The 16,898-nt window shown below is 40.2% G+C and overlaps 1 protein-coding gene across 1 annotated transcript in view; it reads left to right on the forward strand.

The window, feature by feature from the left end:
* The first annotated feature begins 245 nt into the window (after window positions 1-245).
* The window catches only part of slit2 (slit homolog 2 (Drosophila)), a 134,943-nt gene continuing 118,290 nt past the window's right edge, over window positions 246-16,898 (forward strand). Inside the window, exon 1 of the mRNA XM_033325227.1 lies at window positions 246-356. The gene's annotated coding sequence lies outside the window, so the exon portion shown is untranslated. The remainder of the gene's footprint in view (window positions 357-16,898) is intronic.

A 16,898-nucleotide genomic window follows, 5' to 3' on the forward strand; every position in this document is an offset into this window, starting at 1 on the left:
AAATTGCCCATAGGAGTGAGTGTGAGTGTGTGTGGTTGTTTGTGTGTCTATACGTGGCCCTGTGATGGACTGGTGACCTGTCCAGGGTGTACCCCTGCCTTTCACCCAATGGGGGGGTTGACAGGAAGTTGCGTAATTGTTTACGAAAAAAAAAACAACAACCCCAAAACAGTTTCTGTCACGTGGCATTTGCTCTGTGTAGTGGCGTCATGCTGCATAACAATGAATGAAGATAAGAGCTAACGCTAAGTCCAAATAAGCGTAGCGACTGAGACATTATCAGGCCCCATAGGAAGATGCGTGACCGCCAGAAGCTCCGCAGATTGATCGCGGTCAATTGCGTCTCACCTGTCTCGGTAAGATTACTTCTCAGTTCGCTTTGCCAGTTTTGAATGTTGGTTTAAAAACATCTTTTCTGTGTTTGCTGTCCGGGGAAATCTATTCTTCGTCGAGAGTGTTGATGTTTGAAGTGATGGTTAAAGCTTAAGGTGCTTGAAAGTTTCATAGTAATGTTTACAGGGTTAGTAAACATTATTATTGTTTTTAAATGAACAATTTGATTTAATTTCAATGTCCAAATATATGCGCTTTTGTCAGACAATGCTAAACATATTTAGTTGGGACAAAAATAATCCATCTATCAACTGTCTACCATCTATGGACAAAAATAAAATCCTGACATAAAACAATCCTAACATTAATTGAGAGTTTAGTTAAACTGAGGCTATCAAATGCTTTTGCATGTTAATTATTAGCACTCAGTCAGAGTGTTTTATGTTTAATAAGTGGAACATTAAGAGAAAATAAATTGAGAGATGAGATAAAGAATAGAGTCTAAATTCTGATTTTGTTCCTCTGCCCAAACTATCTTCAGCCACCGAAACCACTGAGCTCATGGTATTGTATCCCTTTCATTTACATCGTCTCCCTGTGCATATTATATCTGAGGTCGTCAAGTTACATCTCTCTTTTTTTTTTTTTTTTTTTTAAAAGAGTTATGTACATTGCTATGAGCCACAACCAGCCTTACGTCTGGATATTATCTTCAGACCAGCGAACAGACAGAACGACTCAATCAGGAACTCTGTTGTATGACCTCCCGGGAACCCACATCCTGGTCTCATCATTTGGTTTGGATAGAATATGCATATAACTCCCTACCCAGCCCCTCTTCAGGCTTGTCTCCTTTCCAATGAGCTTTCCAGTGTGCCTATAGCACAACCTCCTCTCTTTTCTGCAGTAGAATGAGAAGTAGAAGTTGTTCTGCCAGTTCATTGCCGGAGGATTTGGTTGTGGGCCACAGTGAGTCCTCTGCTTGCTACACACAGGCATCCACCAGATGACAATCCTCAGTCCTGCAGTATTTCCCTTGCCAGAGAATATGTTTCAAAGTAAAGTCCCATGAACCAGTTTATTAGTCCATTTTCATTCTCTAAAATTACTTATCGTGTTGCTGTTTGCCTCGACCTCCACAAATTAATAAGACTGCATTCAACTTTTCATGTCTTCTGCATCAAACCCTTTAAGGAAGACACTTATGCTTCTGACTGGTCCCCTTCTATCAGCTTGTCTGTCTCCTCGTATATATTTTAATGTGTCCTCAGTAGAATTGCCAGAATATCTATTGAGTCTTCTTGCCTTAGTGTTCCAACCTTTCCTCGTTTTACCCCTTTTTCCTGATGGTGTCCTAAGTTTGCTGGATTAGTTTATCCTTAAGTGTAAATCTGCCTGGATTTCTTGACCATGATTTTGCCTTTACCCTGTTTTGGTTGCCTGACAACATTAAAGATTCAATTGTAGGACCTGCATCTCCTCTGAGTCCTGAGTCGTGCTACTGACTGACAAACTGGTGATAGTTGTATATAGTAGAGGGAAGAGATTTTGTTGTGTGCGTTTGTATATGTTATTGTATTTCTCTATGTGCAGGCCCAAAATTGTGTGTATGCAGCCTTTGCTGATCAGAATGACTTTCCCACCTCCTTCTCTGTCTGCTTATGCACTCATGATGTGAATACAGCATCAGACTGACAATGGAGAGAGAGAGAGAGAGAGAGAGAGAGAGAGAGACTGAGTAAGAAAAAGACAGACAGGAGTGTCTGCGGCCTGTCGGCCAGATGATGGACAAAATGACAGTGACTCAGAGGCTCCGAGGGCTGTGATTGGCTGAAGCCCCAAGGGTGGCAATGTGGTATTCTGTGGTCATTTTGGCCTAAGCTGCAATTGATCCCCTGAATGTCACCTGCTGAATACATTACACAAAGGAAGAATTTAGTCGTTCATTATTTCCATCTTCATCACTTTATTCTGAGTTTACACTTTTTCTCTATATGTTTATGTTAATAATGAATCACATGATACTTGATGTAAAAGGGGTTGTTTACAGTGACAAAAAAGAAAAAAAAAACCAAACCCTCGGTGCTTGTGGCATGTTTCAGCTCATTTTGTTGAATTTCTGGCCATCAACATTACTGTTTTGGCCTAAAAACTCTGCTACTTTTTCAGCATCAAATGAGACAGACATAGTTAAGGACTAGCTGTTGAACATAGTGGAGCATTTAGCTGCTAAATAATTGCATATCTAATTTACGGAGATGGTGGAGACCAAAAATAGAGCTAACAAATGAGTCAATATTTACTTACCTTCGCAAGAGAGAAAAACAACTCCAATTGAATATTAATGTTGGTCTTTGTTTGCTGGCTGGATGAAAAGGCAAATGTTTGCTAACAAGTTCATCATATCCTCTTCAAAGGTAGTGATACAATATGTTGTATAAGTTGTATCAACTTTTCTTACTGCTCTCATGTAAGATGCAGAAAAATTCTTTTCTTACGTTTTTCTTCCCCTTGTCTTTCAACCACAATTTCTCACAGCCTTAAACATTTCTGACTGAACAACAAGATGTAAACCTGTCAAGGAACCCAGGAGGGTTTTTTCTGTGCTTCTTCAACTCTCACCACTCCATTTCATTTTATATCACCACAGAGATCAAATGCCCTCCAGATGCACAGTGATGGAGGGCTTCTTTGTCCTAAAGAGGAAATGATAACTGGAGAACCTCATTATGTTCTGATCCTGGAATTGATAGAGCATAGGGGAGAGATTCAAACCTCTGGTCTAACTGAGGTGCATCTGGAACTCCTTTTGAATATTATGTGTGTACTTTGGACTTAAAATAGAAACAAGGAGAGACCTAGAGGCTGAAAAGGTTGAAGGTAAAAAAAATTATTTAGACTTATGAGTGTTGACATTTTACATCGGTATGTGTGTCGTTTGGAATCATGTCCACAACTTTGAGCGTTTACCAAGACAATTCTCTGATGAAAACCTCTGCTGTTTGTGTGTGTGTGTGTTACTGTGTATGCAAGCCTCCTTCGGTGTTTATATGTGTTTGCCTTTGCGTATTTAAGTGCACGCTGGCAGCGCTGTTATTGATTTGCAAGGGTGAATTGTGTGTTGAAATTCAAGGTGGGCTTTCTGTCCTGTCCGTTCCCTTTGGCTGTTGGAGCTCCCTGTAGATCTGCATGCACTCTACACACCCTCTGTTCTCTAATTCATTAGTTTCACTCTCACACAACTATCAAACACTATCATCTGGCATGGAAGTAGCTGCTAAAGCAAGACTGCAATTTCACCTTTGGAGAGGAAATGCACAATGCAGCATACTTAATACCATACAGATGTAAAAAAGAGTAGAATTCCTACTGTTTTGTTTTTTGTTTTTTTTTTAAACATAGTGCAATAATGTTTTGTCTGGAATGACATGCCTGGAATATTTCTGTTGTTCACATAATACTTATTATGTGAACAGTATTAAACACCGTTTGTCATTATCTTATTTGGAAAATACACTGCTCAGGAACACTGAAATCAAACATCGGCTCTTGATGAATGAATTATTCAAGTTGAAAATCTTTACTAATGTACACTGTATACTTTGCTGAGAACAAAATAACATAATGGTGGTCAATAGAAACCAAAATCATCAACCCATGAAGGGCTGTGTTTAAAATTATACTGAAAATCAAAGTGAAAAATTGAAATCACAGGCTCATCTAAGTTGCGTCAACTTCACAGCCACTTATAACGCGATTCAGATGTGTGTCTGGACCCATTGTGCCTGTATACACTCTCAACAATGTGTGGGCATGCTCTTGATTAGTTGGTGGATTGTGTCTTTGGGGATCTCCTCCCAGAACTGGGTCAGGGCATCAGTGAGCTCCTGGACAGTCTGTAGTGGTATGTGGTGCCATCAGATGCCCCTGAAATCATGTCCTACTGTTGTTTAATTGAATTTAGGTCAGGGGAACATGAGGGCCAGTCAATTGCATCAATGCCTTCATCCACCAGGTACTGCCTCCACACTGTGAACACATGCTTCTGCTTTTCCATTGTACTGAAGCAGGTGAAACAGATTCACAGTTACTTCCTGAATGGACAGATTGACATCCTTCAGGTTTAACAGACTTGGTGTTATACTGTGATGATGGAGTTTAGTAGTCTATATTCAGTGTACTGCATTTCTTTTCTTTTTTTTTAGTTTTTACAACAGCAACTCCTGCTAGTCTGCTCCTAATTCCAACTCTTTGCCTGGTTTAGACAATGCAGACAGAGCAACCAGTAAAGTTTATTAGTGCTGCAAAGAAGGTATTTTATTATTATTTTCTCACAAGTTGAAGCACCAAAATGTGTGTTTCTGACCGTTATCCTAACTTTAACTTAACTCTAACCACACCCTGATTTGAAACCAAGTGGTCAGTCCAAAATTCAGTAGATGACTTCTTTTTCTGTTTTATTCAGTCAGTATCGTACAATCATTTTCTTAGGTGGTGGGTAAGTAAAACCTTGTCCCCTAAACCCTTAGAAAGCTTTATGGTAAAACAAAACATATATATCCACATATGTTTAATTCTCCCAAAACACTGCTTTGTTTAGGTAACTAACCTAGTAATACTGTGTAGATGTGTGAAAGGAGCTCTTTATTTTTCTTTCCATCAGTGTCACTCTCTTGTCTGTTGTCTCTGAATGGTGTAGGTCGATGGAGAGCTTCAGTTTATTCATCCTCTACAGCTCCCTAACTGCTCAGGGACCAGTAGTGTCGCCACCCATTGTGTGGTGACCTTTTGAATGCTGACCTCTTTCTGAATGGTGACTTCCGGCCAAGTTTAAGAGTCACTACAGCAACATAGCTGGCCTGTCATCCAAGGGCCTGTCTGGTTAACCACTGCCCAACAAGCAAGGACGTGTGTGTGTGTGTGTGTGTGTGTGTGTGTGTGTGTGCGCGTTTGCATGCTTTTTGTATGTATGACATTGTAACAGAAGAGCTTTCTAAGCGTGACCCACATAAAAGGTCCCAATAAGCCTCAGGACACCCAATTTACATGCACACACACACACACACACACACACACACACACACACACACACACTCTCTCTCTCTCTCTCTCTCTCGCTCTCTCTCTCGCTCTCTCTCTCTCTCTCTCTCTCTCTCTCTCTCTCTCTCTCTCTCTCTCTCTGATGGTTCCCATGGTGAATGTGTTCCAGTGAGTGGGATTTTCCAGGCGGCGTCCGGAACAGTGGACACTCAGAGTTTACCCTGGAAGTTCACTTTGATCTAAGTGGGTAGATCAGCCCAAAGGAGAACAATTACTGACCCATCACACACACATACACATACACACACACACACACACACACACACACACACACACACAGTCATGTTTCCATCACTTTAAGGGGACATTGACCTAACCTTAAACTAAATCTAACTTTACTCTAAACTTTAACAATAATCTCACTCTAAAATGTAATGATTTATGTTTTGGGGACATCATATATATGATCCGCACACATACAAAAAAGATGTCCCACTTGCCCCTGCAGGCAGTCTTTTATCTCAAGCTTTGGTCTTCTTCCAGAGGTTCAGGAGCTTGAGGGTCCTGCACAGTATCTTAGCTGTGGATTAGGACTAGGACTGCACTATTCTGGACAGAGATCTCAGATGTTGTACCTGGGATCTGATGGAACCAATCTCCCATTTTTGGGGTCACCGCCCTGATTGTTCCAATTACCATGGGGACCACTGTTGCCCTTGATATTTCTCAAGTTGCTCACGCTCCTTTTCTATGGCTTATTATATGCATTTGTGTTTGTTTTTTCCATAGACATGGACCAAACACATATGACATATGGATTTCACTGTTCATATTACCACTAAGAATGCATCTTTTTCAAAAGCCTTTAGATTTTGATCAACCAATCACAGCTTTTAAAAAGTCATATTCAGCAGCAGCGTTAATCTTGCCTCCTCACTGAGATAAAATGTTTTGTTCTTTTGTTGCTCAGAGCTGCTCTGAAAATGTTCCTAAATCGGAATAGGACTCCTTACTAAAAGTTCTTAGGCTCTTTTCTAAAAATGTTTGTGAACATGGCCCCAGGTTTTTGAGTTTTAATTCTATTAGATCAACTGATCTGGCAAATGACTTCATGCAGAAAATATAAAACCATGTAAATTAAAAATTATGAGTATTATTATTATCATTTGGAGAGAGTTGTATGCATTTTGTCAGCCAGATAATCTTTTTTCCAGTTTCATTGCATCAACATAACTACGAAAATATGTTAATGATTACACGTCCACTAAATTTATCACACATAATTAATTTGCCATTTTTATTTTTACCAGTTGGAAAAATTTAACATCCTTTATTTATGCATGGCCTGAGAAGGGGTGTGTTAAAATTACAGTATTGGACTGGCACAATCTCTTGTGTGTCATAACCTCTTTCTATGTGAGGGGAAATTTCCTGTAACATTATCCTGAACTACGCACTTGATGTCTGGGAAATGTTTTCAGAATGTCACAATGTCGGCTTTCTACAGACATAGATTCAACATCTGAAAATAAAAATGTCAACTGATCAAAATGACAGAGCCGAAAATATGAATGAGAGGTCACGTCTATCTTTGTCTGCCTGTGTGCCTTGCTCTTTTCTCTGTCTTTCTCTTTCTGTGAGGGAACACAGAGTCCTCTCATTCTCCAAGTGGTAATTTCCTTTCTATTGAGTGACACGTCCCGTTAAAGTTATGACAAAAGAGTCAGTTATCACATATTCACCTGGGGGGATTGGATGACCCACAGAGACACAAAGGTCGGTGCAGAGGTTTTGGATAGCTCTCTTTTGAGACATGTACTGCTGTTTCAAAGTAATATCCAGAAGGATAAATCATGTTAGAGGATATTAGTTATTGCGTCATATTAGTTTAGATTCACTGTCCTGTTAACAGCTGATTTAATGTTATATCTAGGCTATCACTGCCTCTACCATTAAAACAATGAAATTACCCACTTGCTAGAGTTTGATTATATCCATTTTGGAATGCTTGATAAAAAGAATGAAAATGTCTACATGTTACATAAACATGAGCATGTTTTTTTTGTTTTTCCATAGGTAATTAAGTACAAACTCGTTCTCAGATCGTGCATGCACTGCCTCAACTGACCTGATCCTCTCAGTGGAGAATTGGGCAAATGACCAAACTCTACTTTGATACTGTTGTCTTTGCTGTCACTACTGCTGTATCTCAACCTGCTGCACAAAGACAGTGTTCACTTTGTTAAATCCATATGGGAACATAGAAATGTTTCACAGACACTCCAGTCTGATGAAATCATTTTGTTATTATCCAGTCCAGTTCTTATCAATTATCAGAGAAAAAGGAATTTGTACACAGAAATCACCTGGCAACTGGACATGAACATGTAATTATAATTGTTCTCTGTTCTGATCATGTTGTGATTGTGTTCCGGTAATTTTCTGTCCAACCTGTGGATGTTATGGATGTAACAGGAGACAGAGCCGTGAAAGGCTTCTTATCATGGCCATCAGCAGGTGGGCCTTTACCTTATAGGCACATACACCAAACGTGCATGCAAATACACATATATATACGTACTTACCTGGGTGCACAAATAGTCCCTTAGTTAAATACCTGAGAACTACCATTCTAGCTCCCACCCTCAACAGAGAAACACACACATTCACTATTTCTTACATCCACACACTTTCTCACACACACACACACACACATACACACATACACTCTTGCATACCTCAGAGTTAAGCGAGCGTGGCAGGCACTTGCAGCTCAACCTCCTCACCTCTCTCAGAGTTTAATCTGATTTCACATTCAGAAATACAGGAACACACACATGCATTTTACATATACTCCAAGCACACACACACAGGAGGTGGAGGGTGTATAGAGTTTCTATGTTGAAGTCTTGTGTAAACACCTGCTAGTAATCTACTAGTTGAGATGAATCCAGATGAAACAGAACCTGTTCTTACAGGTTTCAGTCTGCTTCACATCTCAGTGTGAACTCTGCGAGGCCACACTTGACTCTGCAGCACGCTGATATGAGCCAGGCAGCGTGGATGTGATTCTGCATATGAATACAAGCCTTTATCGTTCCACATGATTGCTGCATTTCTTCTGTGTTGTTACCCGAGTCTCAAGAGAACTCGCGTGGAGGATCCAGCGGCAGTACCACACAGGATGCAGGGTGGGGATTTTTGTGGTGACTACCACAAAAGACCAGAGGCCAAGACTATGATACAAGCCTATTTCATGCTCGCCATGGCTTGTTTCCAAGCCTCCAGTTCACCAAAAGTATCTCAGGGATCATAGTTTGAAAGGCCAGCTTGTGGGTAGCAGTGTGTTGCTTCATGGGAGTTGTTCTCTGATCAGTTTGTTTTCATTTTTGTTTTTTGTTTTTTCACATGTATGTCATTTTTAATGCTTTTCATGGCCTTCTTGTCATTTCATCTCTAGAAAAAGCAAGTACTCCCCCAAGATCATTGTGAAAAGCTCTTAGGGTTTTTACTGAATAACTAAAATTTGTTCTTAAAACATTAGTATACTGTGATACTTAGTCCTTTATGGGTTTAGTGGCCTGCCTTGTTTATAAAAAAAAAAAACATTTGTGTTGGTGTGTTGCTCGTGATGGGATTGAATAAACTCAGGATTGTAAGGTTTAAGTTAAACTGTATTGATTTTGAGGCTTTTCAGATTCCAAAACAATGAACAGTGGTTCATATTTCTCTGTTTCAGTTCCGACAAGTGGTCAGTGTGGTAGTACTTGAGTAAATGTACTTGTTTTCTTTTCACCACTGAAAATAACTGTCTATAAGTACGGTGTTGAGGCATCTACTTGAGTATTTACATTTTCTGCTATGTCGAACTTTGACTTCACTGCATTTATTTTATAACTTTACTGTATTTACTATTTACTTTTTGGAATCAGATATACAAAACAAAATACAATATAATTTCATTGATCCTAAGTAGGAAATTCAAGCTATCCATCAGTATATAAAGTAATTCAAATTATGAGCATGTTTGTTACCAGCTGCAGCATTTATTTCATAAACACAATAATGCATCAGTAATTATGAGCCCCTAATATAAGATACATTAATGTCAGACAGATGTGTCATTGATTACGTTGAGTGTATTTGGCTGCTGATATTTTTGTACTTTTTTTGTTGAATTGAATGCAGACTTTTAATTGTAAGAATTACACTGTTGTATTTATACTTATACCTATGTAAAGGATCTCAGAACTGAAACAGAGACAAGAAATATAAGGAGCAAACTCACAACGTGCCAATGCAGCTCTTTTAAATTAATTACGTAGTTGCACTTTTCGACACATTGTTAACGTCATTCTGAGCATGACCTCAGGGTGGTCGTACAACTGTGAGTACCTGTCAGTAATGCTGAGAGCAGACTGAGATTTTTCCAGACAACAGAGACTATTTTCTTAGATCTTCTGTCAAACATATAAGCGCAATCATGTAAGAAGAATAGTCCTAATCAAAGATTTCCTCAGTGAAAAGGGGAAGGCTAATTTTCCACTGATTCTTCACACCCTGAGCAAGATTACATTGCATGATAGCCATGACTGCAGTCAGAACACAACATTCAGTGCTAGGTTTGGAAGACATTGTCTTCCAGCTCCACACCCAAATCCTGTTTTCCTTTCTTTTCTGACTGGAAAGTGATTTTACATTCTTTCCTCCAGTGAGAGGATAGAATGGGAAGCCACAAAGAGGAAAAGATACTGTAATGGCAGTATCAGAGAACAATAATGATAGATGCAGGTTTTAAGACTAATCCACAAGGATGCATATGCAGGGCAGGATTGATATAATCATCAAGGTTTGCTTTGCTGCTGTCGCTCATTTGCTGCTGCTGATTGACAGCCTGGCATTGACCAGGCTATTGGGGTCAGGTTTCTGGGATGAGATTCATTTACCTTCATTTACATATCAATCTACTGAGCCAGAGACTAGGGATTATGTAGGAATTGCCAATTCATTGCTCTTCAGTGTTGTGTGAGTGCATTGCTGGTCATATGTCCTCTACATGAAGAATGTTAATTTCTGCTGTCAGGTAGAGACTGTACGGGTGTGTGTACGTGTGTGTGACAGGAAGAAAAAAAGCTCTTCCTTCTAACTGATATGATGTTTGACATTTCATTTACTGCTCCTAACCAGTGAGGTTAATAATGCTACCCAAAGCAATCAGGGATAACCATAGATATACACATGCACAGATAAAATACGTGCATGGGTAAGCACACAAATTCACTCTGATGCATTCCAATCAACGTAGTTATGTGTCCCAAAATAAAATGTCATTTTAAATCGCAAATTTAAAACCATGTCCAAATCTTATTTCCTCAGCTGCAAGAGCTCTTCACTTGCTTTGGACAGTGCACTCACACACACACACACACACACACACACACACACACACACACACACACACACACACACACACACACACACACACACACACACACACAAACATCTCCTTTACATTGGAGATATATAGCAGATACCGTCTGTGATCTTGGATCCCACATTCACACCTATGGGAAATTTGGAGTTACAAGTTAACCTAAACCTTAATTGCATGTCTTTGGACTGTGGGAGGAAGCTGGAGTATATGGAGAAAACGCACACAAACTCCACACAGAAAGTTGTTAACCAAACCAAACACACTACTTGCCTGATCCTAATCCACACCTCACCTCACCCTAACCATAAACCAAGTAAACCCCCAAAGATTTATTGATTTACATGGTGGGGAGCAGCATTTTGTTCCCAAAAGGAAGGCACATCCCCACGATGCAGGGCACACACACCAGTTTTGTGTGTTAGATGTGAACTCATGTGATGCAGCATGCAGGGCCAGCATAAATGGGAGGATTTCTTGTTGTTATAATGTAGTAAGGGTGATGATGAACAGGTGGAGATAATGGAGCTTGATCTTGTTGAGCCAAAGTAGTCACTCATATACAGTGGGTACGGAAAGTATTCAGACCCCTTTAAATTTTTCACTCTTTGTGTCATTGCAGCCATTTGCCAAAATCAAAAAAGTTCATTTTATTTCTCATTAATGTACACTCAGCACCCCATCTTGACAGAAAAAACAGTAATGCAGAAATTTTTGCAAATTTATTAAAAAAGAAAAACTGAAATATCACATGGTCATAAGTATTCAGACCCTGAGCTCAGTATTGAGTAGAAGCACCCTTTTGAGCTAGTACAGCCATGAGTCTTCTTGGGAATGATGCAACAAGTTTTTCACACCTGGATTTGGGGATCCTCTGCCATTCTTCCTTGCAGATCCTCTCCAGTTCTGTCAGGTTGGATGGTGAACGTTGGTGGACAGCCATTTTCAGGTCTCTCCAGAGATGCTCAATTGGGTTTAGGTCAGGGCTCTGGCTGGGCCAGTCAAGAACGGTCACAGAGCCACTCGGTCCAAAGCCACTCCTTTGTTATTTTAGCTGTGTGCTTAGGGTCATTGTCCTGTTGAAAGGTGAACCTTCGGCCCAGTCTGAGGCCCTGAGCACTCTGGAAGAGGTTTTCTTCCAGGATATCTCTGTACTTGGCCACATTCATCTTTCCTTCAATTGCAACCAGTCGTCCTGTCCTTGCAGCTGAAAAACACCCCCACAACATGATGCTCCTACCACCATGTTTCACTGTAGGGATTGTATTGGGCAGGTGATGAGCAGTGCCTGGTTTTCGCCACACATACCGCTTAGAATTAACGCCAAAAAGTTCAATCTTGGTCTCATCAGACCAGAGAATCTTATCTCTCATAGTCTGGGAGTCCTTCATGTGTCTTTTGGCAAACTCTATGCAGGCTTTCATGTGTCTTGCACTGAGGAGAGGCTTCCGTCGGGCCACTCTGCCATAAAGCCCCGACTGGTGGAGGGCTGCAGTGATAGTTGACTTTGTGGAACTTTCTCCCATCTCCCTACTGCATCTCTGGAGCTCAGCCACAGTGATCTTTGGGTTCTTCTTTACCTCTCTCACCAAGGCTCTTCTCCCACGATTGCTCAGTTTGGCTGGACGGCCAGGTCTAGGAAGAGTTCTGGTCGTCCCAAACGTTTTCCATTTGAGGATTATGGAGGCCACTGTGCTCTTAGGAACCTTGAGTGCTGCAGAAATTCTTTTGTAACCTTGGCCAGATCTGTGCCTTGCCACAGTTCTGTCTCTGAGCTCCTTGGGCAGTTCCTTCGACCTCATGATTCTCATTTGCTCTGACATGCACTGTGAGCTGTAAGGTCTTATATAGACAGGTGTGTGCCTTTCCTAATCAAGTCCAGTCAGTTTAATTAAACGCAGCTGGACTCCAATGAAGGAGCAGAACCATCTCAAGGAGGATCAGAAGAAATGGACAGCATGTGAGTTAAATATGAGTGTCACTGCAAAGGGTCTGAATACTTATGACCATGTGATATTTCAGTTTTTCTTTTTTAATAAATTTGCAAAAATTTCTACATTTCTGTTTTTTTTCTGTCAAGATGGGGTGCTGAGTGTACATTAATGAGAAATAAAATGAACTTTTTTGATTTTGGCAAATGGCTGCAATGACACAAAGAGTGAAAAATTTAAAGGGGTCTGAAAACTTTCCGTACCCACTGTACACACACACAGAAGTCTTTATATTACTTCTGAACACATGCATCAACAAATGACATCAGTCCTTTATAGCTTACCATTACAAAGCCTTTCATCTATGTCAAACACCATATGGCTGCGGCGGGTGGATTAATGTTCATTCATTTTTTTTTTTTTTTTGTAGCATCCAAAAAACCTACGCTTTACTTTTGTGTTCAAAAACATGGTAGATGATGAAATGAAGTGGACAATGGTGGTTGGAACTTCAAGAACAAGAGGTTTTTGGGGTTTTGAGCACCCTCATGGTTTGAGAGAGGAATGGGAGAAGAGTGCTAGAGGTGTAGACTAAAGAGGTGCCAGGTGGGGTGTGCAGCCTGTGTGTGTGCTAGTTGAAGAGAAACATTGGCAGATCAAATCTATGTTCACAAGGGAAAGTGGTTAATGAATTGGGAGAGAGGGAAAGTGAGCAATTTTTTCCCCCTAGTTTTATATAGTTTTCCTGTTGTGATGGCACCACCTATATTATGGTCCTCTGGGGGTTGTGAATTTTTGTTTCTGGTATTGGTAGTTAGATTGATGCAATATTTGTCAGCAGGCACCAAAAGCAGTTCATTATATTACTTCAGTTCTAACAGTCACACAGACAGTCAACCAGCTGGGAGCTGACATCATTCACTGCTTTGTCCCATCTGTGATTGAAGCACTCCTACATTACTCCATGTTGTTGTTTGAATCACAGACTAACACATGACATGCTGAGATTACAAGAGTACTCTTTGTGGTGAGTTTTGACAGACTGTTCATTTACTGCTGCTACAACTGGATAAATAAAAGAAAAACGGCAAACAACAGCAAGGCCCTTTTCTATAATTCAGGCCCAACACAACACTGAGTGTGTGGAAGTTACCAGGCACTCATTGTGTGCTGAAATAATATGAATGACAGCATGTCTCCTATACCAGGCCTCAGATGTCACTCCACTTTGTCATGGGAAAAACAAATGCAAAGCTTGAAGTTTGACTCTGGCCCTTTCTCAGGAGGCGTTCTTGGGTTCCTGCAGACTTGCAAGTCGTCATCAGTCACAGTCCAAGTAAAAAGTCTGCATCCCACCAAGTACAGATCAAATACCAGGAAGTGAGCTTGCTCTGTCCCTTTTATAGAGGATGCTTTACTTCTGTGGCAGCCAAGTATCCTAGAATCCAAAGTGGCCAACTAGCAGATTAGGTTTAGATCAGTCTGTCCAGGTAATACCAATTTGGAAATTTGCTCTAATGTTTTTGGAGATGCCACTATCCTCTAGCTGCAGGACAACAGTAGCAGTATCATTTTATTTACATTTTATCCCCTTGGCATTGATTTATGAATCTTTTCACTATGTAATCTAAAATTACTATTTGGCCATTTCATTTTCAGGAGCTTGATGGACAAGACAATTTTTATTGAGGTTTAAATGCTTTTTTAAAAAATGTAATCTATATTTATATGAAATTTCTATTCTTGCTGAATGTTTGTCTCCTTGGGTTGGCCATGTGATAAGGTGAGCCTTTACAAAATAAGAGCTATAGATAATGAATGGATGGATTGGTTTTCTTTCTCCATCAAAGATTAAATGAGGTTTTACTTTTAAGAATCATATCACCAGGTAAGACTTATTATTGAAACTTAGTATGTGAATAGAGCCGAGTAGTGCTAAAACTGGGTAATGAAAATGGGCATTAGAGTTAAGACTTTATTTTGACGTCTAATGCACAGCAGAATAGATTAACCTTTAAATTCTCTAGAGAACAAAACAGCCAAGGGGGGAAAAAAGAAATAAAGAACAGAAAGAAATGACTTCGCCCTCTACTCAAAGCTGCACAACAGAATATGTAAACTCAGATACATCCAAGACACAAAAATATGTTTGTTCAGATGAACGGTCTTTTACTGCTAACACATGAAGTTTTGTCTGAAGTGTTGGGGGGGCGGGGGGCATGTTGACTTCTTTTATTGATGGAGCCCTGTTTTACCCACTCAGGCAGAGCAACAGATACCCATGTAATCAAATCTGTTACGCTAGGGGCGCATTCAAGAGCCAAACCCTCTACAAGCCAAATTTATACAAATGGGCCTCTTTTGTTCACAGGATACAATACAGCTGCTCAATTTACTGCTGCACTCTGAACGGATGTAGAAGCAGAAACATATCAAGGTGTGATTGAGCAAGTATACACACACACGCACACTGTCGCTCAGTGTTTTTGATTTTCATCCTCTCCTTTTTTTCTCATTACACACATACGCACGCTGCCAGGGCAAATTTTATTTAACTTGTGCTGATCAAACCTCTGGGTGATAGTAGAGATAGCAAGGGTAGAGATGGTAAATCAATGGCTGTGTAGAGAGGCTGTGTTCACTATTAAATAAAAAGGCTGACGCATGCAATGAGCTTCGTCTGCTAACTGACAGCCATAAAGATGAACAATGAGGCTATCTTGCTTCACAACCTGAATAAGGAGACCCTTTCTGGAGCCTGTGATACTGCGGTCATTCGTACTAATACAAAATTGTCTGTGTTTTATGTGAGTTTGCCCATTGAGGTGAGTACAACCCAGAGCTCTTTATTAGGACAGTAAACTGATAGTGTTTTACAGAAGTTCACTGTGGAGGCGCAGGAGATGAATGGATTAGCCTGTTTGCAATATCAGAGAAAAAGGTCACAGGTGTTCATATGCACATAAACACCTCTTAAAACTGACTGCATGCACATAAAGTCAGGTCAAAGTTAGATTAGTCAGTATTTTCCACCTTTAAATCACAGTGTTTGGTCACAGACCAGCATTGATGAACCATAAAAAAAGCAGATTTACGGAGTTCCCCTTTTCTTTGTATGTATTGTCAGAGGTTCTCACTCAAAGCCCTTTGTGAAACCACAAAGTCAGGCCTGTAGCCACTATCTACAAGTGTCCTACCCTTTCCTTCCTTTCTCCTCTCCCTCTCCTTGTCACTATTTATCACTGTCAAAGTCCAGCTGCAGTGTTTACGTTAGGAGCTGTCACAGAGATGTAGCACCAAAATGTGACGCTTCACACGCTTGGTGACAAAACCTCCAGCCGCTATTCACACATGTGGTCCCAATAAGTCTCACACACACACACACACACACACACACACACAAACACACACAGAGTCAGATGCACTCATCATCTACTACCTGTGGACACATTTTTTTCTCCTTCAGGTTTATTTTTATTTGACCAGACACCACAGTAATCATTTCAAGTTTTTTTTTTGTTTTTTGTTTTGCTTTCCAGGAATTGTTTTAGCAGGCTAAAGGAAAAAGTAACACATTTGCACTACATTAGATTGCTTTTGTGTGTTCATACTTAGTGTCCACTTCGCTATTTGCTAATGGCTCGTTGGCTTGCAGTCTCAGCTTTGTCATAAGTTGTCGCCTGTGGCATTTCCACAGGTTTACTTTCACCGAGACGATGAATATGAGTGAAAAGGCCAGTGTGGGCAGGGTTTAATGAGACTCTCCATTGAAGCCAGTGTTAATGTCTAGATGTTCCTGATATGATTCTTGGTCACATCCTCCGTCATCTTGTGTTTTTTTATTCGTATTTTTGAGAACAAAAATTCATGGTCATAGCAATAGACTTAGCCTAATTTTAAAACATGGTTCAAACTACCAGAACAAAAACTGTGAAACTGCAAACATAGATAATAAAAAGTAAGTTGAGAGAAACTTGTGATTTGTAAGCCACCCTGCCTGCATGACCTATTTGCATAAAGGAGAGAAACATCAGGCGGTTGGCTACTGATCATATCTTTTTCACATTACAGATATGCAAAATAGATCTTTGCCTCTGAACATTTTGTGATAAATCAAGTTATTTTTAAAGCAAGGAAAATAATTTGACGACAGAAATGGGGAA

Source organism: Mastacembelus armatus, chromosome 1, assembly GCF_900324485.2.
Source record: "Mastacembelus armatus chromosome 1, fMasArm1.2, whole genome shotgun sequence".
NCBI lineage: Eukaryota > Metazoa > Chordata > Actinopteri > Synbranchiformes > Mastacembelidae > Mastacembelus > Mastacembelus armatus.